This window comes from Ursus arctos, unplaced genomic scaffold (genome assembly GCF_023065955.2).
Source record: "Ursus arctos isolate Adak ecotype North America unplaced genomic scaffold, UrsArc2.0 scaffold_9, whole genome shotgun sequence".
Classification (NCBI taxonomy): domain Eukaryota; kingdom Metazoa; phylum Chordata; class Mammalia; order Carnivora; family Ursidae; genus Ursus; species Ursus arctos.
Genome location: NW_026623111.1, coordinates 66103923 through 66127551, shown reverse-complemented (window position 1 = coordinate 66127551; position 23629 = coordinate 66103923). Strand labels below are relative to the sequence as shown.

General features: G+C 39.5%; 1 protein-coding gene and 1 pseudogene across 7 annotated transcripts in view; one reads left to right on the top strand and one right to left on the bottom strand.

Annotated features, from left to right (window-relative positions):
• The first annotated feature begins 244 nt into the window (after window positions 1-244).
• The window catches only part of WDFY3 (WD repeat and FYVE domain containing 3), a 265960-nt gene continuing 242575 nt past the window's right edge, over window positions 245-23629 (top strand). For all 7 annotated transcript variants that reach the window (XM_057309806.1, XM_057309803.1, XM_057309811.1 and 4 more), the window contains exon 1: window positions 245-349. The gene's annotated coding sequence lies outside the window, so the exon portion shown is untranslated. The remainder of the gene's footprint in view (window positions 350-23629) is intronic.
• LOC113263326 (U6 spliceosomal RNA) lies at window positions 9479-9593 on the bottom strand (annotated as a pseudogene).

Here is a 23629-nt window from a genome sequence, read left to right as displayed (position 1 = left end):
GGTCGGCCCGGCCTTGATGGAGAGGAGAAGCCCAAGAAGCGCCGAGGCTGAGGCGGCGGCGGCGGCGGGGACCCAGCGAGGAGGAGGACGTGGGGGAGCAGGGACCGGGGCAGGAGAAGGGAAAGGCGGCGGCGTCGCTGCCCCGGCCGCCTAGCGCCGCTGCCCGCCCCGGCAGACCGGTTCCCGCACCTCGCGACCGCAGAATCGAGGCCGGCCCGCGGCCCCGTGCCCCGCCGCGGGGCTCCCGGGCCCCGCCGCGGACGCCGCGCCCGCCGCCCCCTCGCAGTCGCCGGCGCGCACTCGGGCCCGCCGCGGTCCCCGCTCCCGGGCCAGGCCCGCCCGCCCTCCGGTGAGTGCCCCCTGCCAGGGCCCCCTACCCCACCCCGGGCCCGGCGCGCCCGGGCCGCTTTGTTTGTGCGGGGCGGAGGCGCTGCCCACTCGCGGCCCTGTGCCCGCTGCCCCTGCGGACAGGCCGCGGCCCAGCTGCCGCCCTCCCCCGGGACCGCGCTGCCCGGAGCCGCCGCTGCCACCGGGGTTGGCCGCCTGCCTGGTGTCCTCCACCGCGGCCTGGAGAGGGCGCCGTCGCGGTGGGGTCGGGGTTGGGGTCACGCGCGACTGGCAGTGGGGGGAGCGATGTTGGGGTATTTGGGGGGGCGGGAAGGAGAGGGCTGGACGTTGCCCCTAATGAACAGTGAAGGTGTAACCTGGCGGTCGAGGGACAGGGGTCTGGTCCCCTTTTCCAGACCCCACGGGGTCTGCGGTCCCGGAGCCCCCTGCTCCCGTGCGGAGCCGAGCGAGGCCTCCATCCCTCGGGCGCTGTCTCCCGGGCTGCGGGCCTCTCCTGCTTATTCCCGAGCTCTGCTCTCCCCCAACGCCCTATGCTGGAAACCCTTCGTTTATGCAAGGAACCGAGATGCTCCTGGGGTGTGTGTTTGCCCTTTTATTCTCTTGTACATGGGATGTAGTGGCATCGCAAACATTCAGAGTTACGGAGGGGTTCAGAAAGCAGATGTGACCTTTCCTACCAAAAGCCATTTGGCCCACCTGGCCAGTGTTAGATCCTCAGGTGCAGCGTTTCATTGATTTGTACTATTGAATTCTGAGATCTACAGCATTAGGTCCTCTTTTCGCTGAAATAACCTGGTAAAACCTGATTGAAAGGGTGTTTACTATATGTGTGAATCCTTGCCTCTACTTCCAGTGCCTTAAAAAATGGTTGTTTCCTGTGGGAAATGGTGCTAATGCATAGGAAAAACAGTTTTTTGTTCAGTAATGGGCATGAGTTGGTTAGTGCCAAATGGTTATTGTAGTCTGAAAACCAAACAATTAAAAAAGAAATAGAAAACCTTTTGCTTTGAGATAGCAGTGTATTTCCAGGGTGGAATTGTTTGAGAGCAGGTTTGGAACAATTAGTTTCCACCATCAGGTTAATAGAACAAACATAATGTAAAACAGAACCAAAAATATGTTGGTTAAAAAAAACAAACTAGGTGTGTATTAGTGCACAGGTCTAGCAAAAAATAAATCCTGCTTTAAAAAGCAACTTTATGGTGGAACTCTAAGCACAGGAAATAGCTTGGTATGTTTTTTTATATTTAGAAATACATATTACATTAGACTGACTTGAGAACTCTTCCTAGGATATTTGAGCACAGTAGTACATGTTACACATTGAACTATTCATTCTCAAGCTGCTAGAAATACAGATTTATATTAGTTTCTTTTTCTGAGTTGAAATCGATTCATGTAAAAAATGTTAGATTTCTAATTTAAAATTTCTGCAAAAAGGAGATATGAATTAGAAAACTTGACATTCTGGGCCTGCAATATCTATTAAACCAGAAAAGAATAAATGACAGTATTTCAATATTAGTTGGATTATCTACTTGGAAGATTCCTAAACTTTGCAATTTTAAGAGTTTACGTCAAGCATTCTTAATTCATGTGCTTCTGAGGGTCCTTGAATCCTTAAAAATCCTATCCAGAATGTAGCATATATTTGGATTTTTTCTGGATAAAGTGTCCATGGAGTCATCACATTCTCAAAAGATATGGCTCCACAAAGGATTATGAACTGGTGGATATATAATTAATAAGTCTCCCACATTTGGAAGGTAAAATTCTTAGAGATTTGATAATTTATATCCTTCACTGGCAGTTAATGGCTAAGAAATTTTTGTTATTGAGAGTTTAGCACATAGAAATCATTTTTCATGCATTCTTATTGAACCCTCAGGGAAATGTTAATCCCGTTTTACAGATGAGGACATAGCTATTTAGAGACGCTTGTTCAAAGTCACACAGCCAGTGATGGGCCAAAATTTGAACCCAGGCTGTCTAAAGTCAGAGCTAGCGCTCTTAGCAAGAAGGCTACACTAAGCTTCGAGTTAACGATAACATTTGCTTGATGTTAAAATGAGTGATGTTTTGTTAAAATATAAAAATTGGATATGAGATTATCATAACATACTATATCATGGAATTTCAGAGCCACTGATTCCCCAAGTAGGAAGCTACCTTAGTGATGCTAACTAACCTCTCTTAATGATACTAATCTGAAATCACACCCAAAGGAGGGCCATTTCTATAGCATCCTTGGAAGGATCATCCAGCCTCTGATTTTCATACCTATGTGATTACAAATTCACTTCTTTTTTCAACATTTTAAATCTTTTTCTGTTTATGTATGTTAAAATCTGCCTTCCTGACATTTCCGCTAAGTTCCAGTTTCCCTTTTGTATGTATGATGCATTTATCATCCATAAAAGAATTGAGATAAATGACTCCTACTCTAATTTTTTTTTGTCATCAGGTTTAATGAATTATATTTATAATTTACATGCAGTAAAAGTTTTCACAAGTGTATACAATTGGATAATCACCACAATCAAGATATGAAACATTTCCATCACACTGAAAGGTTCTCTCCCTCTGCCCCCAGCCCCTGCCACCTATTAATCTAATTCATGTCCTTATACTTTTCTCTTTTCTTGAATATCATGTAAATGAAATCCTACAATATGTAGTCTTTTGTGTCGTCTTTCTCTTAGCATAATGATTTTGATATTCATTAAGTTATTGCATGTATCAGTAGTTTGTTCAGTGGTATGCTGATAAATGTAACAATGTGCTCTCCAAAGGAAAAAATCCCCAATTTGTAGTATTTGCTGGTTATTGCAGCATAAATACTCGTATCATGGCCTATTTTAAAGTATCTTTGAGTCCTGCCTAGTTTGGGTCAGTTATGAATAAAGCTGCTATAAACAATGTTTTCAGTTTTCTGGAGTTGTACCTAGGAGTGGGATTACGGGGTCCTAGGAGAAGTACAGGTTTGTCCATTGTAGTAACTTTATATTGAATTTGCGAGACTTTTCCAAAATGACTACTATTTTGCATTCCTACCAGCAATGTTAAGAGAATTCCAGTTGCTCTGTGTCCTTGTCAGTACTTACTGTCAGTTATTAAGCTTTTAGCCATTATTATGTGTGTAGTGGTCCTTTATTTATTTATTTATTTATTTTAAAGATTTTATTTATTTATTTGACAGAGACAGCCAGCGAGAGAGGGAACACAAGCAGGGGGAGCGGGAGAGGAAGAAGCAGGCTCATAGCGGAGGAGCCTGATGTGGGGCTCGATCCCATAACGCCAGGATCACGCCCTGAGCCGAAGGCAGACGCTTAACCGCTGTGCCACCCAGGCGCCCCGTGTAGTGGTCCTTTAACGCTTTTGACTTTTTAACTCATTTTCAGTAGTATTTGAACCAATATAGGAAGTTTAGGACCAACATTGCTGAATAATTTTTTTTTTTTTTTGACTTGGTCATCAGTCATGATCTCACTGTGAAAGCTATGACACTCAAAGATTTTTTATTATGAAATTGTCTTTCATGTTATTAGAATTGCTTTTTAAAGAGGAATCATTAGGGAATTCTAAAACTTAGCTGTTAACATTTTAAAAATGTGCCTAAGAAAAAGCTACCTAAAGCTTTGTTTCTTTCATAAAAATTTAGAATTTAAAAAAAACTCAAATTATGAAGCGTTTCTTCAACTTCTGCTTGGACTTAAAAAAAAGAGAGTGAGAGACTGAAATAATTCAATCATGTAGACTTTGAACTCATCCAGGAACTTGTAAGAAGTGTTAATACATAAATGATTGTAGCATTACTTTTATGGTAATTAGAAAAATTAGAAAATTAGAAAGCTAATTTTCATGTAATATTATAATGTATATTTCTGATTAAGTGTAATTGGCTTTTTTTTTCTTTTGCTACTGTCAAGTTTGTCATATATATATATGTCATATATATATATATTCTTTTGCTGCTGTCAAGTTTGCCATATATATATATATATATATAATTTTTATATACTAATGTATAGGCATTAATGACATTTAGAGTGCTGATTTTATTCTGGGAGATAAAATGATTTTTAGTTTTTCCATATGGAGTGACAACACATTTGAAGGCTAATCATTTAAATATAATTTTAAAATGGTACATTTGTGATATTTGAGCATACATCCTTAATTATCACTTGTTTATTTTACCAGTCCAAACCTTACTTAGCTCTAGATTCATATATCCAACTGCTAGTTTAGATATATGCAACTGAGATGTTCCATAGGCATGCCAACCTCAACCTGTCCAAACCTCAACTCATAATCTTTTCCCCCACAAAATGCCTCCCTCCTCCTGTCTCCTCAATTTGAGGAAATGCCAGTCGCATCTAGTGTGTCACTAGGTGGACACCTGGCTGTCATCTTCCACTCCTCTGTCTTCCTCAGTTTCCACTTCCGGTCCAGTATCAGGTCCAATAGCTTTTCTCTTCTGAGTACTTCTCCTCTTACCTTTTCCTCCTCAGAGGCCTTTATTAGGGCCTGTATTTCTCTGCTGAAGTATTATCGCTCTTCTATACATGCTTTCCTTAGTTCTAGTCTCACTTCTGCTCATCAATTCCTCTCACACCCTTTCCAAAACAAATACACTTTTCTTTTCTAATTTTTAAAAATACACAGTTGTGATCTTTTCAATATGCATTTTTTCCTCTTTAAAATCTTTTAATAGATCCTAAGTCATCAAAGAGCCATTAAAGCATGGGGTTCTAGTCTTTACAAAGCTCTTTGTGACCTGGCTGTAGCTTCTCTGGTCTCATCTCTGACAGCCATTCATTTGTTCATTTAAAAAAAAAAAAAGATTTGGGGGCACCTGGGTGGCTCAGTTGGTTAAGTGTCTGCCTTTTCGGCTCAGGTCATGATCCCAGGGTCCTGGGATTGAGCCCCATGTCAGGTTCCCTTGCTCAGCAGGGAATCTGCTTCTCCCACTCCCTCTGCCCCTCCCTTACGCTCCTGCTCTCTCTCAAATAAATAAAAATCTTAAAAAGAAAAAAAAAACGGGTTGAGTATCTGCTCTCTGCAGAGTGCTAGATTAAAGAGTTTTATCAAGGAGCTTGACTTCTAGAGGGGGACAGATGACAAGTGTAGACTATTATCAGTGGGTACTAAGTGCCTTGAGCAACGTAAGGCTGAGTAAGGAGTTGGGGACTAGTAGGTTGCTGAGGTGTGGGTGCTGGTGTCATTTATAGAGGGCTGCATGAGAAGGCCTCTGTTGCCGTGACATCTGAGTGGAGACTGGAAGTATTCTAGGGAGTGAGAGTTTCAGTTTTGCGAGAAAAGCAGATGCTGAGGCCTTGCAGAGGGAGGGTGCTTGAGATGTTCGGAGAACAGGAAGGGGTTGGCTGGAGGCAGGTGAGAGCTGGGGTCAGGCTGATGGAGGCGCCTGCAGAACCAGCAGGCCAGTGTGAGGACTTCGACGTCTGTGCTCAGTGAGTTTGAGTCTAGAGTGTGCCCTCTCCATGGACAGAGATGCATTCCTGTCTCCTACTTGAGGTTTCTCAAGGACGTATGCGACCTCTCCCACCTTAAGCCTTTCCTTCTACCGGGAACAGTGCTGAGTAGTCCCTCCCCTGTGTTCCCTTAGCACTCTTTGTCATACCCGTACTTAATAGCAGCGTTCGTTGTCTCCTCTCCCTAGACTGAGGTCCTAGATTTTTTTTTTTTAAACCTCTGGATTCCTATTTCATTGAATTAATGTCTGTCGAGTTTTAGGATTGCTGAAAATGGGATAATTATTGAAAACTGGGTAAGAGATAGTCAGCAGTATTATGTAGTGACCGCTACCTCATGTGAATATGGGTTCTGTCTGTTTTGCTATCACCGTGCATTTAGTGCCCAAGCAATGAGCCGTGCATAATAAGTGTTCAGTAAATAGTTGGTGAATGATCAAGTGAACATCCATGTGCCAGCCTCTGCTTTCTCTTTCTTCCTTTTTTTTTAAAAGATTTTATTTATTTATTTGACAGAGAGAGAGAGGCAGCGAGAGAGGGAACACAGGCAGGGGGAGTGGGAGAGAAAGAAGCAGGCTCTCAGCGGAGGAGCCCGCCGCAGGACTCAATCCCAGGACCCCGGAATCACGCCCCGAACTGAAGGCAGACGCCCAACGACTGAGCCACCCAGGCGCCCCCCTTTCTTCCATTTCCCTGAAACCCATGGCCAAGCTTCCCCCCAGATCTTTTAATATCTTTCCCTGCTGCCTTATCCTTTCTCTAATCACAAGCTCAAGAAATGCCAATACTTCCGGAAATTCATTCATTCGTTCATTATAAATGAATGCAAATGTAAAAAAGAAATGTAGATAATTTCTCTCTAGGCTAAATAGATGGGGGTTATTGCACAATTTTTGGCTCATTTGCACTTCTGTTTTCTTTGGTGGGAATTTTTTGAGGTTATGTTATTACTGAGCCCTTGAATCTTTAATAAACAAGACACTGATAGGTCTAGAATATCACTTCTGTAAACAACTCAAGCAGGAGCAGAGTGTGAAAAGTCTAGTACCAGAAATAAAATCGACAATATTTCTTAGCGTGTTTCATTTGGTCGAACAAACAATTAGAGTTGGTTTATTTGCGTCACCGTACTGGGTGCAGGCCGATGGGCTTTTTGTGCTTATCACTGAGTCCGTAGAAATAGCCAGCTCCAGCAGGAACTCTTCAACCCCACAATATCTAGGGATCATCTTAAGCCTGGAAATCTTACCAGTAAGTCTTGAGTCCCTCAGGCCTTTACATCTCAGGTTTCCCCATTCCATTCTGTCTCCCCCATAATACGTGCATGTCTTTGAGCCTGCAGGGGAAGGACGTTGGGAGACCCTAAGTATTGTATTCGCTATAAGATGAGGCAAAGCATTTAATTTTTTTTTTTTTTTTTTAGATTTTATTTATTTATTTATTTGCCAGAGAATGAGTGAGAGCACAAGCAGGGTGAGCAGCAAGCAGAGGGAGAAGCAGGATCCCCGCTGAGCAGAGAGCCTGATGTGGAACTCAATCCCAGCTGGGATCATGACTTGAGCCGAAGGCAGACGCTCAACTGAGCCATCCAGGCGTCTGGAGGCAAAGCATTTAAAGTAACATATGTTAGTGATAGGAATTTTCCTCCATTTTTGTTTAAAAAATCGTTGTGTACAGTAGGGTGTCTTATGTATAATCATAAGTATTGGATTATTGATCTTTAATGGTGTTGCAGTCCGTTGTGATAAACCTAATGGGATAGGCCCTTTAGTGTTTTAGTATGTGAAATGCTTTGTATATCTTAGTCCATTAATGTGGGTACTATTTGTATTTTGACCAACAAAATTTCACTGCCTGCTGAGTTTTTGTTTTGTTTTGGGTTTGAGTTTTTTGTTGTTGTTGTTGCTGTTTTAATGGTTATGTAGTAGGGCCTTCATTTTATTTCTCTAATAGATCGCTCTTACTGTTAAATTTGTACATTGGTTTTCTTATGTCAAGGACAATTGTTAGTGACTTAGGTTTAAGTTTTCTCCCACAAATTAAAAAAAATTGTTACCTGCTTCTATTTGTATTTGGTATATTAGTGTACGACTTGGGACAATAGTAATGCATTTGGCTATTTTAAGTACAATATGTCGTTGTTCGGGCTTTTCCGCGGAAGAGCATCATGGCAGTCAGGTGCTGCAGTACCCAAGCACGCTGGAGACTTGCGGGTGCGCTGTAACAACCCTTTCTTTTTGTAATGCTGACCCAATAGCAGACACTGTGAAGCCTTAAGAAAACTCAATCTCTGCTTAGCAAAGAGAACAGACTTCGGTGGTATTGTTGTTATCCGTTATCCTTGTGAAGTTACAAGCTTAGATTAGTTAACTAAGTCAGCTACATTCGTGTGAAGCTGTAGTGGGTTTAAAGTATAGTACTTGTATTTTGGAGTCTAGAAGACTACTGGGTGAGAATTTTTTTTTTTTCCCTAATAAACTAATTACAGTTATTTGATTCTTTTGTGTATGGCCTGATCCCTTTAAAGTATTCTTTATTACTACTCATGAAAGATAAGCGCCTTTTTATAATGGCACTTCAGAGGTTCAGAAATTAAGGGATTTGAATTCTTGTACTGCCTCTGCCACTACAGAGCTGTGTTACTTCGGGCCGGTGACCTGTCCCATCTGGCCCCTCGTTCTCGGTCTGGTGGCAGCAGGTCCCTCAGATAATAGTGATAGTTGAGTTCTGACACTCGTTCTGTTTGCTTTCCTCAGTCCTTAAGCCCTTGGTACCTATGTTGTGAGAGGGATCCTGTTACAGGGTACTCTTCGACATGAATAAAAGGTATGTCATCAACACTTGATGAATTTGCTCTTTTTTTAAAAAAAGATTGATTTAAATATATACACACTGCAGGGAGGGGTAGAGGAAGAGGGAGAGTCACAAGCAGACTGCTGAGTGCGGTGCCTATACAGGGCTCGATCCCATAACCCTAAGATCATGACCTGAGACAAAACCAAGAGCCCGACGCTTAACCAACTGCGCCACCCAGGTGCTCCAGATTTGCTGCATTTTATTTTATTTTATTTTATTTATTTATTTTTTTAAAGATTTTATTTATTTATTCGACAGAGATAGAGACAGCCAGTAAGAGAGGGAACACAAGCACGGGGAGTGGGAGAGGAAGAAGCAGGCTCATAGTGGAGGAGCCTGATGTGGGGCTCGATCCCGTAACGCCGGGATCACGCCCTGAGCCGAAGGCAGACGCTTAACCGCTGTGCCACCCAGGTGCCCCCAGATTTGCTGCATTTTAAAATACCAGTTCCAGCTTCCTCTTCCTGTATGTTTCTTCCTAGTTTGTTCCCCTCTTCTCCATCCATATGGACTTAAAGAGGCCAATTAATTAATATTAGCCTAAGAGAAGTAAGCATTTGATACATAGCCATCGTATTTACTGAAGTATAGTTGACATACAGTGTTATACTTGGCCATTACTTGATAATAAAAACTCATGCCAAAATTATTTTGTATTATTTTTTTTCTTCAGGGGGACAACTGATTTGTTTATATCTGCATAGAGCCTTGTATGTTTATTGCCTTGCTCTAAGTAAAGCCTCCACACACATAAATTTTACTTTATAATTTAGGAGGTGATGAATTATATATGGGACTCAACACTTTATGTGTCATCCTTACACCGGGCGCATGCTTATCTTCCCTGTATCGTTCCAATTTTAGTATATGTGCTGCTATAGTGAGTGATAGGACTCAACACTTTAAGAAGAATCCCACAAATGGGGCGCCTGGCTGGCTCAGTCAGTGGAACATGCGGCTCTTGATCTTGGGGTTGTGAGTTTGAGTCCCAAGTTGAGGTGTAGAGATTACTTAAAATACAATCTTTAAAAAAAATCCCACAAGTATTGTCTCAAAATATCCAGATCGCTTAGTACATTTTAAGTGTCTGAATTTAGAAAAGCAATTTATGTATTTGTTTAATCTCTCTAACATTCAAACTGCATTACCTTACTGATAAATATATATTTTAATTTTCTTTAAAGATTTTATTTATTTTGAGAGATAGAAAGAGAGAATGAGTGAAGGGGAGGAACGGAGGGAGAGGGAGAAGTAGATTCCCTGCTGAGCAGGGAGCCCGATGCCGGGCTTGATCCTAGGACCCCGGATCATGACCTGAGCTGAAGGCAGACACTTAATCGACTGAGTCACCCAGGTGCCCCTATATATTTTAATTTTTTTTAAAAGATTTTATTTATTTATCGGAGAGAGAGAGAGAAAGCTCCAGCACAAGCAGAGGAAGAAGTAGGCTTCCTGCCGAGCAAGGAGCCCGATGCAGGACTTGATCCCAGGACCCTGGGATCATGACCTGAGACAAAGGCAGACGCTTAACCTACTGAGCCACACAGGCGTCCCTATATTTTAATTTTGAAGTAATTACAAATGTACAGGAATTTGCAAAAATAGTAGAATCCATGTTCCCTTCACTCACCACCATTTACCCAGCGGTAACATTTTACATGACTATAGTATAATACTTATTTGTATGTATTTTATTGCTAAAAGCATAATCTTACTCGTTTTGAAAAATTGACAAATACAAGAATGTTGATATTTTTGTACACCTCGGTGAAGAGGTTAGTATGTACAAATTCAGATTCTATGCTTATTACCATAGGTACCAGACAAAGATACATGTTTCTCCCATGCATTTGCTATAAATAGAGTGACGAGTAACTAGGCAAATGGCTGATTATTTTCCGCTGGGTAGTTCATTCACAGCCCTGGATATAGTCATGTAAAATTTCAGTGACATGGCATTCTTCTTATTTCTGCTTTGCTGGACTTCTTTAATCACTAGTATATTTGCTTACTGGGAACTTTCATTCTTAACATGTAACAGAATATAAAGAAAGAAATATTGGACAGTTAGTCAAGAGATAGTTATTAAGTACCCTCTATCACTGTACTGAATATAAAGGAGATTTTGGAAAAGCAGAAGAGGTATTTATAGTGTAGATGAATAGACAGCTGTAGAACATTACCACATATTGTATAATGTATTTCAGCAAGTTTTATTCTCTAAACACGTACACATAGGGATATAATTGGCCTTCAGTAAGCATTTGTTGAGTGAATGAATGTACTTAGGTAATAAGCATGTTATCACAAAATTATGTAAGTCTTAAGAAAATAAATGTTTACTGTCACTCTTAGGAATTCTAAAACTATTCATTATCGACTGAAAGAATGATAATGCATGTTTTATTATGTTTCTTTATTCTCTTCACCCTAGAAATCCTTTGGTAAATTCATAATCAGTTTTCCTTGATAAAAGCCTGGGTCTCTGTGACTCTAAAGCCCAAGTATTTCCCCCATGGCACGTTGCTCATTAAAACACAGTATTAGGTGATAAATGCCATATTTAAGTAAACAAGTATGAAATAAAAATAAACTCCCTATCAGTTATTTTTAGAAAAATCATCGTGCATTGATTGCCTAATAATTTTATTTAGCTTGACTTATTTCTGTAATGACTAGTGACTAAATTAGATCAATGTAAGGGAGTAAACTTGCTCTGAGCACCTATTTCTTATTTCCCAAAATGATGATACACTGTAAATAGACTCTCAAATGTGCTAAAAATGTATATTAAAAATTCTGTAATTTTTTCTTAAATATTAAGTGTTTTATAGTATGCTATGCTGGGTACTGTGGGAGCTATAAGGATGTCTAAGACATGGATAGTTCTCTCAGTACCTTTATAATACAGCGAAGATAAGACAGACTCATAAGTAATTGAATGGTATATAATTAGTCTGTGAGGTACAGAAGTTCTATGGCTGCTTAGTGAGTAGAAAGATTACTTTTAGTTGAGATGATAAGGGGAACCTTAAGATGATGTTTGATCTGAATATCAGGGTGAATAATAGAATTTCCTTGATGAAAACTGTGAAATTTACTTATGTCAGAATTACAGAAAATTATAAAATCAACTGATTTTACTATCAGGTGATTTTTCTAGGAAAAAATAGTCTGATTTTAATATTTAAATAATGAAGATTAGGATTAGGAATAAAGTAAAACACTTAGGAAAAAACCTGTTTTTAATATGAAAACCTTACTTTTGCTCCTGAAGCATTTTGCAGCTAGGTTCCCCTGAAAGTTGTACTAAATATGGTTTTCCTAGCCTGTATTCTTTTTAAAGATAATTTGATCTGTCGGATTAATGACAAACGTGCTTTATATATTTTCATCTTAGTTTGGTAACTCCAGAAATAGATGAGTTATCTCTTTGGTGAAAATGAAAACTATTTTGTTGCTGGTTTTTTTTGTTTTTTGTTTTTTGTTTTTGTTTTTTTTTTTTACTTCTGAAGTTCCAGTGTTTAAATTATTTCTGTTTTCTCTGAGTGAAATAGCATTGAAAAAATTATCTTGATGGGGCATCTGGGTGGTTCAGTCGGTTGAGTATCCAGCTCTTGATTTTGGCTCAGGTCATGATCTTGGGGTTGTGGGATTGAGCCCCATATCTGCCTTCACACTCAGCACAAAATCTGCTTGAGATTCTCTCTCTCCCTCTCTCTTTGCCCCCCCAAATAAATAAATAATAAATAAATAAAATCTTTTTTTTGTTTTGTTTTTTTAATGATTTTTTATTATATTACTTTAGTCACCATACAGTACATCCCCGGTTTCCGATGCAAAGTTCGATGATTCATCAGTTGCGTACAACACCCAGTGCACCATGCAATACGTGCCCTCCTTACTACCCATCACCGGTCTACCCCATTCCCCCACCCCCCTCCCCTCTGAGGCCCCCAGTTTGTTTCTCATAGTCCATAGTCTCTCATGTTTCATTCCCCCTTCTGATTACCCCCCTTTCTTTATCCCTTTCTTCCCCTACCGATCTTCCCAGTTCTTATGTTCCATAGATGAGAGAAATCATATGATAATTGTCTTTCTCTGCTTGACTTATTTCACTTAGCATTATCTCCTCCAATAAATAAATAAAATCTTTAAAAAAGGTTATCTTGACATTGTGAAGTTATTGCTAAGAGGTAGCTCTTGGTGGCAGCTTAGAGTAGAGGCTAGAAGAAGGAAAAGGACAATGTGTGTGAATGGCAGCACCATACGGGAGTTCTATGTAGAAGGGAATTGTTTTACCTCAGGTCATTCAGTGTGGCTGATGCGGTGCTGGACCTAGTTAGACCTGAGCATTTCTGAAAGCTAGTTTCTTGGTCAAACCTACATAACGAAAAAAAAAAAACCCAAAAAACCTATATAAAGAGCAGAAAAATCTTTTCAGTTTGCTTTAGTTATATAATAAATATTAGTGGAAAATGGTGTCAACACATTCGTTTGTGTTCTCCACCTCCTTTTCCACAGAGACCTAGATTTAAATCTGAGTCACCGGAGTAAATAAGTTCAGTGATTCCCAGCTTGCTAGATTGTGTTAGATTGCATAACCTAACCAACCACATGGGTTGGCATAGGTGTTTCTGCTTTCAGGAGGGTGTGGGGAAGCCGGACCCAGGGCATGGCAGCTGCTGAAAGGCATGGAGGCTACCATTACCAGGGGACATATACTTGTGTGTTTGGGGCTGGGCAGGAGAAGTATGTGCTGAATAGCCTTTCTGAGATGACTATATTTAATGCTAGTGATCTGTAGGCATAGCTGGGAGAAGAGTATTCTATCTTTCTTAGAAAGCTTGTTCTTTTTCTTCTTTATGAATTTGCATGTACTTTGAATTTTCTCAGTCTGACTAATATATTTATCAAAAATGACCCATTTTTTGACTGTTGCTTGCCAGGGTTGAAAGATCTTTAAAAGGATCTTCACATTCTGGCCTTCTTATTCTGCTTATTAACACCTACTTTAAGCAGACATTTTAATAGTTGCTTTGCATATCCTGATGTCAAAGCATCATTCCATCCCAGTCAAGATCATTTAGCAAGTGCTGTTTTAATGGAAGAAAACCAGTTGCATTCCATACCTAATTGTTGTTTTGGTGTTACTGTTTAATACCTAGCATGTTTATATCTATTAATCACATCTGCATGTGCTTTCTTCCGTTTTATTAAAGCTTAGTAATGCTCTTATATAGCATGCTGATTTTGGCATTTTGAAATTTTTTTCTCCTCTCCTTCTGGGTAGCAGAGTTAAATACTATATACTAGTTTTGAGTTTGGTCTCATTTGATCATCTGTTATCATTAAGGGGTCAATAAAATAGTCCTATTTTTACAAAAAAAAATTTAAGGATGGCAAAGTGACTACCTTAGTAAAGAATCCTCTGGCTTGTTGGAGTTATAGGTAAAACTAAATTACGTTATTATTATTTTCTTATCACATCTGTTTTCTTCATGAGAATTCACCTCACTATAAGATGTCTGCGAACAGCAGTTTAGAAGATATATTGGCCAGTAACTCATTCCCAGATGCCTGTAATAAAATGGATTTTTAAAAGATAAATATTAAGCATGGTGTTAGACCGAGGAAAGGGTTATAGTAATACAAAATTGGAATAAAAAATAATTGCCTGGTGAAAGGATAAGAGCAAATGAAGTTAATCCATTACGTGGGATGCATTTTGCCTTGTGCTTATTGATGTCAGTAGGGAGTTGTTTTGGGGAAGAGGGACTTAGAACTCACGTTACACTTGGTTTTGTTAGAGTAAGATCCTCCCTGGAAGTTCTCTTTCTACAGTGAGTGTATTGCATCTAACTTGAGTACATTTGACACTCCTTAACTAGCTATCTGAATCCTTGATTGTTTTTTTTTTTTATTCAACAAGAGTTTATGAACGTCTACTTTCTGTTGTGAAAATATTAAGATAGTAAAATACTGTTTCTCATTTTGAAGAGCTAGTAAACGACTTTAGCTTATGAACAGATAATTATTAAATATTGTGGTAATGACATCTGTGTTGAGGTTTCATTGGCTTTCCTCCCCAGCCACAGTATTTGGGGTTCCTTTTTAGTCATTGCACTTGTTCTTACTGCAGCTCCCTTGGCTTATAAGGGGCCTAAGGTAAGTAGACACACCTTTTTCCTTGAATGTTGGGCTACTTTGCAGTTTTCCCTTATACCTATGATCCACTTGTGGCTTGATCTTTAGTTAGGAATCAGGGTAGAGAAAGCCAGGGAAGAGAACAAGTTTAATGAAGGTAAAGTATAATGAAGGTGGAGAAAGTGATGGGAATCCCATTTTGGATACTAAATGGGATTAGAAGTTTAATTAAGTTTCATAAAGAACTACTCAGCATTGATCAAAAGAGATACTAATTGGGGGCACCTGGCTGGCTCAGTTGGTAGAACATGTGACCTTGATCTCAGGGTTGTAAGTTGGAGCCTCACGTTGGGTGGAGAGATTACTTAAAAATAAATAATAATCTTTAAAAAACATAATTTATATGACAAGATATATATACTGTTTTACTGTTCTCGTTACCTTATCAGTTTTATGTCAAGAAATTATTGCTAGGGGCACCTGGGTGGCGCAGTCATTAAGCGTCTGCCTTCGGCTCAGGGCATGACCCCAGTGTTCTGGGATCGAGCCCCACATCAAGCTCCTCCACTGGGAGCCTGCTTCTTCCTCTCCCACTCCCCTGCTTGTGTTCCCTCTCTCGCTGCCTGTCTCTCTCTGTCAAATAAATTAATAAAATCTTTAAAAAAAAATTATTGCTGGAACTCTCAGGAATAAAATGGTCATTTCTGTATGCCATAGTGAATATATTTATAAAATGTAATGTAGTCTTTGTCTTTTTTTTCTACTTTTAAAAATTGTAATCTAGTGATTAAAAAAAATTTTTTTTTGGCATGTAAACATCCGGAAATCATATTATGTTATTTTACTGTGCTACAAAGTTTACAATCTCTACCATTTAGAAAATGTTTTTTCTTTTCATTTATCTGTTTATGTGCTTTGTTTCTAAATTCTGTAAGTTTTCTTACTTGTACCATATCTCAAGATATGATAGTGTTTTGTTGTATTTATGATGCTAGAGCATGGCCAAGTTTTAGACTAGAGCAGAGGTTACTATTCTACAGGGCATAGTAGAAAGAGTCCATACTTAGAAATAGTGCTGCATGTTAGAACCAGTCTCATCTAAACTGCAGGTGTGGAGGAAAGGTCTCTTTGGTAAGCCATGTCAGGAGTAGAACAGCTAGATAGCAAACCTTTTGTTACTGTGAATTCAAGGTAAAGAAGCACATGGAAGCTTGGAGAAAGAATGTGTGTGTGTGTGTGTGTGTTTGTGTGTGTGTAAATGAATAGAAAAAATACCCACAGGTACACACATATGAGTGGCTGTTAGAGTATTCTCTTTGTGGGTACTGGGCTCTAGATCATGGCCTGATTTCTGTCCTTGGGATTGGGACTGGTAAGCAAAAGTAGGTGTCCCAGTCGTAGGAAAGACAAGATGGGGACCAGACTAGGAACCTCCAAAAGTGTCAAAACAAAAGCCTACTTATAATAACTGTGAGGTATCAGCAGGGTTAGGCTAAGAGTAGAACAGAGTGTGAATCGGAACAAGCTAGGAACCCTCCCCTAATCTGGGGTGTAGGGGTTGGGTGAATTAGTGTTCATGACAACTTGATCCGGAATTGAAGATTGGGGCTGAAACTGCTTATGCATCTCCTGTCCCAAGTCCAGGTTGGTGATCTAGGATTTAGGTGACAGGAGAAGCAAGGCTCATGGAGAGCAAAATTAGGCTGGGCTTGATGTTTTCACACTGAGTATCTGTTAAGGAAAAAATTCATTTCCATTGTTAATCAGTAATCATTTAGTTTGCTTTATTGGCACTGGTAAGGTGTCACGAGTTGCAAAGAACTGCTGATGCCTCAGAGTAAAGTCTTAACAGGGAACTGCTGCTGAAATGAACAAACTGAAGCTTTGGAGTAAGTACACTTTCTTGCAAAATAAGAGGATATGAAAAAGCATGGTAGGCATGAGGGTTCTAATGTCATGATTCTGAAGGCAAAAGTACAGCATGATAGGAATTGAGTTTTAAGAGGAAGCAAGGAAAATGTATGATTATGATAATTTGATGTTAAAATGAGAACCTTCCACACCTTTTTTCACTTCCTAGAAGAAGTCATATTAGCATGTTTTGGGTTGTGATCAGCTGATACTCATTAGCTTAAGAGGGAACAAAAGCCATTTTTGGAACCCATACTGTACACTGAATGATGAATTGAACAAGAAGGTCTTGAACAGGAGAAACCAGAGGAGCTCTGGGGATCTCATCAGCAGTTTTTCTAGACCCCTGCCGTTAATGTGACTTCACACTAAAAATTTAGTCTCTCTGCCTTGCCTTTTCAGTTTTTACATTCCAGTAAGAATACCCTGTTCAGACCAGGTATGTGTCTCCCAAAGCTTGGGGACCAAGATTATTATATATAGTCATAGCCCCGGGAGTGTATGCTTCTATGCTGGTGGCCATCCCCAAGAACGGGATATCAAAAGTGGGGTAGCCCTCCTAGGAAATAACTAGAATATCTCAGCCTTTAGTATTTTAACCACCTTTTTTCCCTTCTCTTCTTTCCCCTCATTTCCCTCCCCACTCACGTAAATGTAGAGATAACCCTGTTATCCCATCTGTTGATGCAGTTTTTCTAGTGGGAGAAAATCTCAACACAAGCTGAGGTACCATATCCAGAGGCAGGGCCATAGAGCTACTGGTTCTAGTGTTATGCTGCCCTTGGTTGCACTGTGATTCTTGATATTTTACAACTTAAATTTAATTCCTGCTCACTTGCCATCTGCATGATTGGGGGAAGGAAAAGGAGATAAAAAGAAATTGTGTTTAAAGGGAAAGATGGGTGTACTTATCACACAGCAGTGACTAGTAAGGAAATCAGTGGTGGCTTCAATCTTTAGTTTTGTGTCAGTGTGCACACCCTGATCTGTTCCACTTCAGATTTCATACCTTCTGCTAGTATCTTGGCTTGTCAGGGTCTGTTCCTAACAACTGACCCTCTTTAATTCTTGAAAGAGTCTGAGCCCCTCATAGGTCCAACTGTATGGAATTGGGATGGTCTTCTACTGACCTGAACATGTGCACAGTACTGTGAGAGTGTACTCCAGGAGATTCCCCTGAGTTCTTCTCATGGTCTTCCTAGCTCCCAGAGTTACAGTAGCAACCTTACTTCCCCTTGATAGTCAGGCATACTCACCCCGACCAATTCTGTAGCCTCTATGTTTGTTCTTGTTTTTCTACTGTCCTGAGGAAATCAAACTGACATGATAAGCTCAGCTTTCAATAGAGTGAAACAGCTATTTTGTTTCCTGGCATAAGAATTTCTTTGTCGGGTACTAAAACTTCTAGATCAGCACATTTCAGAGTTCTTGATAAGAAACAAAACCTTGAGAGCAGGAAAGACATCACTATAATCATGTGTTCCCTCTTCCGTTGTATTCTGGAGATGGGAAACAGCGTTAACTGGTTGGTGGTTCAAAGCATATTTTATATCCTGTAGCACCGTAAATTCAGAAGTTCTTAGCTGGGGCAACAACTGGTCTGTTAAGCTTCAAAAAGCCTTTCCTTTCTACTAGGGAGACAGCTGTGTCTGAGTAGGAGTCTTGCTCATGATGAGGCCCTGAGCATCCATCTACTCATTGCCATTTGAAGTGCATTCTTGGATCAGAGGCCCTGTGATGGATTGACTGAGTTTGTAAATAAGATTTTATTTGAGAGAGAGAGAGAGAGCGAGAGCACCAGAGCAGGTTGAGGGGCAGAGAGAGAAGCAGACCCCTCGCTGAGCAGGGAGCTGGATGCAGGGGCTCGATCCCGGGAGTCCGGAATCATGACTTGAGCTGAAGGCAGATGTTTAACCGGAAGCAGATGCTTAACCGACTGAGCCACCCAGGCCCCCCAAGGCCACGTGATTTATATGAAACATTCGGTTAATCTTGCGTAGTGTTCCTGGCAAGGCAGATTGAGAATCTGTGTCTCTTACAGCAAGAACCAGCCATCACCATTTTTTTTTAAGTTTTTATTGAAATTCCAATTAGTTAACATGCAGCGTGGTATTAGTTGCAGGTGTGAAATGTAGTGATTCAACACCTCCGTATGACACCCAGTGCTCATTGCAAGTGCACTCCTTCATCCCCATCACCTGTTTCCCCAATCACCCGTTCCGCCCATCCCCACACCCTCTGCCATCACCATTTCTGTAATCCAGGGGGCTTGCAGTACTTTGCCTACTAAGAAGTAGTGCCTATGGGGAACTCAGGCAAATGGGTTCTAAAGTAGTGGCAGTTGAGGTCAGTCTTAGTGAGTCAGGTAATTGATCCCTTGCATAACTGCTCTTCCCACCACCTAGTTGTGGTTTTCATGAACTCACTGAGCAAGGACTAGGCTGGCTGCAGGAGGAGTTAGGACTGATCTCTGACGTGGGTCATCTATCCACTGATCATTAAGAGGCTTTATATTTTGATTTGTTTGCTTTGGCAGTGGCAGGATTCTGGTGAGGAATTTTTTTAGGCTGTGGCCTCACTGTGAGAGGTTCCTTCAAATAGCCATTCCTTAAATCTCCCCATGATTTTTCCTCTGATCTTTTCCTTCAAGGCCGTTGATCATGGCACAGAAAGGGAAGGATCGTAGGCTCTCTAGCCACTTCGAGAAGTGCCTACTACAGAAGTAATAATCTGTAAGTTCTTAAAACTTAATTATACTTAAAAGTTTTCAAAAAATTTTTAGTTTTGATTCATATCTTTTCTCTCTTTGATTTCATGTTTTGTATTTTGTCAGCCATAAAGGCCTCACTTTAAAATTTCTTTTTATTTTCGTTTATGGAATGCTAAAATGCCATATATCCTGTGTTTGTGAAGGTGTGTGTGTGTGTGTGTGTATGCATATGTATATGCTTATTTGAGCATAGGGAGCATTCTAAAAAGTGCATTCCAGACTGTTATGATTCTCTTTGGAGCATTGGGTTGGGGGAAAAGAAGACGAGGTATCGTGGTGGAGAGCAACTTCTGCTGTTTTACTTCAAAAAATGTGTTCTGCTTGACATTTCGTGTTCTCCTGACCATGCACTTTCATTAATATGAAAATGCCAGCATATGACTTTTATTTCTTAAAGTTAGGAGAGAGAATTTCAGGATGATTAAGGACTAATAAACACTACTTACATAAAAGCTACCTCTGTTGTCAACAAAAAGCATATGTAGTGGTTTTTTAACCTTTTTTTAGCCTATGTATTCAACAATCAGCTTCTTATTGAAAGTCATTGCATAGATTAGTTTTTCATGTATTTACCTAAAGTTGAATTTCTTTGCTTTTCTCATAAAGTTTTCATTTAAAACTGTCACTAGGGGCGCCTGGGTGGCTCAGTCGTTCAGCGGCAGCCTTAGGCTCAGGGCGTGATCCCAGAGTCCTCCACTGGGAGCCTGCTTCTTCCTCTCCCACTCGCCTTGCCTGTGTTCCCTCTCTCGCTGGCTGTCTCTCTCTCTGTCAAATAAATAAATAAAATCTTAAAAAAAAAAAACAACTGTCACTAACAAAATGTATAATATATCCTAATCTAAATGTCTATAATTCAGAGGTCAAATTGCAAAAAGGAGTTGCAGGAGGGAGGCTTTCAACATGTTATTCTCCCTTCCTAATTTTAGGTTTCATGTCAGGCGTCTGATCGGGACCCAATGCCATGAAGAGCTCTAAAGTAGAAGTAAAAGGATGTGCTTCCCAGTTTTTATTATGGCTGTCCAGATTGTATCATCCTGAGACTAGTTGGTAGTTGATGATGATTTTGTTACCTCCCAAAACGCAGTCAATTATATCTCTTTTTTTACAAAGGAACCTATTCCTTAAAGTATATACATAGAGAAAAGTGAACGAATTGTAAGTAAATTTTCTGTACATGAACGTTTAAGTGTCCTATTTTAAAAAAGGAAAAGGCTAGCCATAGGCTGGGGAAAATATTTGCAAAACATATACCTGGCAGAGAATTTGAACCAAAATATCTTAAGAACTGTCACTATTTGATAATAAGACAAAGAACCCTATCAAAAAATAGGCAAGGAATTCACACCAAAGATATATGAATGGCCAATACATCCCACATAAAAAGATACAAGTATGTAGAAAGATGCTCAACATCTCTAGTCATCAAGGAAATGCAAATTTAAACCATAGGGTGATACTATTACCCACCCACTAGCATGGCTAGGAATAAAGTCGGACAGTGTTAAAATTGGTGAGGATGTGGAGCAACTAGAAATTTCCTTTCATACATTGCTGGTGAAATGATATTGCCACCTTAGCAACAGTTGGGTAGTTTCTTATAAAGTTAAACATTTTCTCTGTGAACTATAAATTTCATTCCTAGGTATATATGCAAGAGAAATGAAAGTGTATGTCCACAAAAAAGCTAATGTTCATAGCATTATTCAAAATGGTTCCAATTTAATTTTAATGAATAATCAACAATATTGAACATCCTTTCATGTATTTCTCTGCTCTGTCAGTCTTTTTAAGAAGTATTGGCATCTTTAGCTCTTTTTAAAGTTAGGTTGCTTATTTTATTGTTGAATCATAAGAGTGTTTTGTATATTTTGGATATAATTGTCTTTTTTGCTGTATATGTTTTATAAATACTTTCTCCCAGTTTGGGAGGTTTTTTTTTTAATGCTTTTTTTTTAATATTATTGTTATTATTTATTTTTTAAGTAAACTCTACTCCAATGTGGGGCTCGAGCTCACAACCCTGAGATCAAGAGTTGCATGCTCTATCAGCTGAGCCAGACGGGCACCCTAGATTTGTTTCATTTTTAAAACTGTGTCTTTTTGGAATTTAAGAAACAAAACAGAGGACCATAGGGGAAGAGAGGGAAAAATAAAACAAGATGAAATCAGAGAGGGAGGCAAACCATAAGAGACTCTTTTAAATTTTTATTTTATTTTTATAGATTTTTATTTATTTATTTGAGATAGCATGAGAGAGCAAGAGAGAGCTAGGACAAGCTGGGGGCAGGGCGGAGGGAGTGGTACTCAGTGGTGCTGAGCAGTGGTGCTCAGTGGTGCTGAGCAGAGAGTCTGATGCGGGGCTCTATCCCAGGGCTCTGGGATCATGACCCAAGCCAAAGGGAGACGCTCAACCAACTGAGCCACCCAGGTGCCCCGTGAGAGACTCTTAATCATAGGAAAGAAACTGAGGGTTGCTGGAGGGAAGGGAGGTGGGGGGATGGGGTAACTAGGTGATGGACATTGTGGAGGGCACATGATGTAATGAGCTCTGGGTATTATATCAGACTGATGAATCACTGAAGTCTATATATGAAACTAATACATTATGTTAATTGAATTTAAATGAAAAAATAAAAAAATTCTCAATAGAGATTAGAACTTCAGGAAAAACATATAAATCATCTTGCTGAAAGGCAAATATTTGTGGGCCCTGAAGCATGTAGGATTAGGGGATCCTAATTAGTAAAAGAATATAAAATTATGATTATAAAATTAGGTACAAAAGTTAACATTTGCTATGGACCTTGGTTGATAATGATGTGTCACTGTAGGTTTATTAGTTGTAACGAAGGTACCATTCTATGGGGGGATGTTGATAATGGGAGAGGCTATGCATGAGTGGAGGCAGAAATTGTATGAGAAATCTCAGTACCTTCCATTCCATTATGCTGTAACCTAAATCTGCTCTAAAAAAAAAAAAAAAAAAAAATCTAAAAAAACAACAACGAATGACTATGTCTTTTGAAGAGAGAAGTTAATTTTGAGGAAATCCATTTGTCAGTGTTTCCTCTTATGGTTTGTGCTTTATATCCTATCAGAGAATTCTTTGCCTAACCCAAAGTCAACATTATTTTGTACTGTTTTCTTCTAGAAGTTTTATAGTTTAGACTTTACATATAGGTTTATGATTCATTTACATACAGGTTTATGAGTTAAATTTTGCATATGTTCTGATGTATGGGCTGGTTGAGATTCTTTTGCTTTGCTTTGGTTTTTGCATGTGTTCTAGCACCGTTTGGTGAAAAGTTTTTCCTTTTTCCACTGAATTCCTTGACATCTTTGTCAAACATCAATTGACCACATATGTGTGTGTCTATTGCTGGAATCTCTCTATCTTTTCCATTGATCGAGGTGTCTACCTGTCACCAGTACCGCACTATTTTGATTACTATAGCTTTAGAATTAGCCTTGACATCAAGTAAACGAGTTCTCTTTTTTTTGTTTTAGAATTGTTTTGGCTATTCTAGTTTCTTTGCTTTTTTTGTGGAAATTTTAGAATCATTCTGTCAATTTCCAGAAAAAAAATTACTAGAATTTTGATTGGGATTGCATTAAATCTGTAGATAAATTTGGAGAGAAGAGATAACTATGTTGAGTTTCCAAATCCGTGAACATAGTATATTGGGTCATCTTTGATTTATCTTATCAATGTTTTGTAGTTTTCAGAATACAAATCTTGCACATAGTTTGTTAGGTTTATCCCTAAGAATTTTACGTTTTTCAGTTGCTATTATAAATGGAAATATGTATATGTGTAATTTTCAATTGTTTCATTGTTGATATGTGGAAACATGATGGATCTTTGTATATTGAATTTTGTATGCTGCCACCTTGCTAAATTCCCTTAGAAATCTAGTAGGGTTTTTTGTAGATTCTTTGGGGTTTTATATATAACAGTCATGTTGCTTGGAATATAGTTTCGTATCTTCCTTTGTAATGTATGCTTTTTATTTATTTATTTATTATGCCTTATAGCACTGGCTGGGACTCTCAGTATAATTTTAAAGACAAAAACCATTCAGTCTTTCACCATTAAATTTGA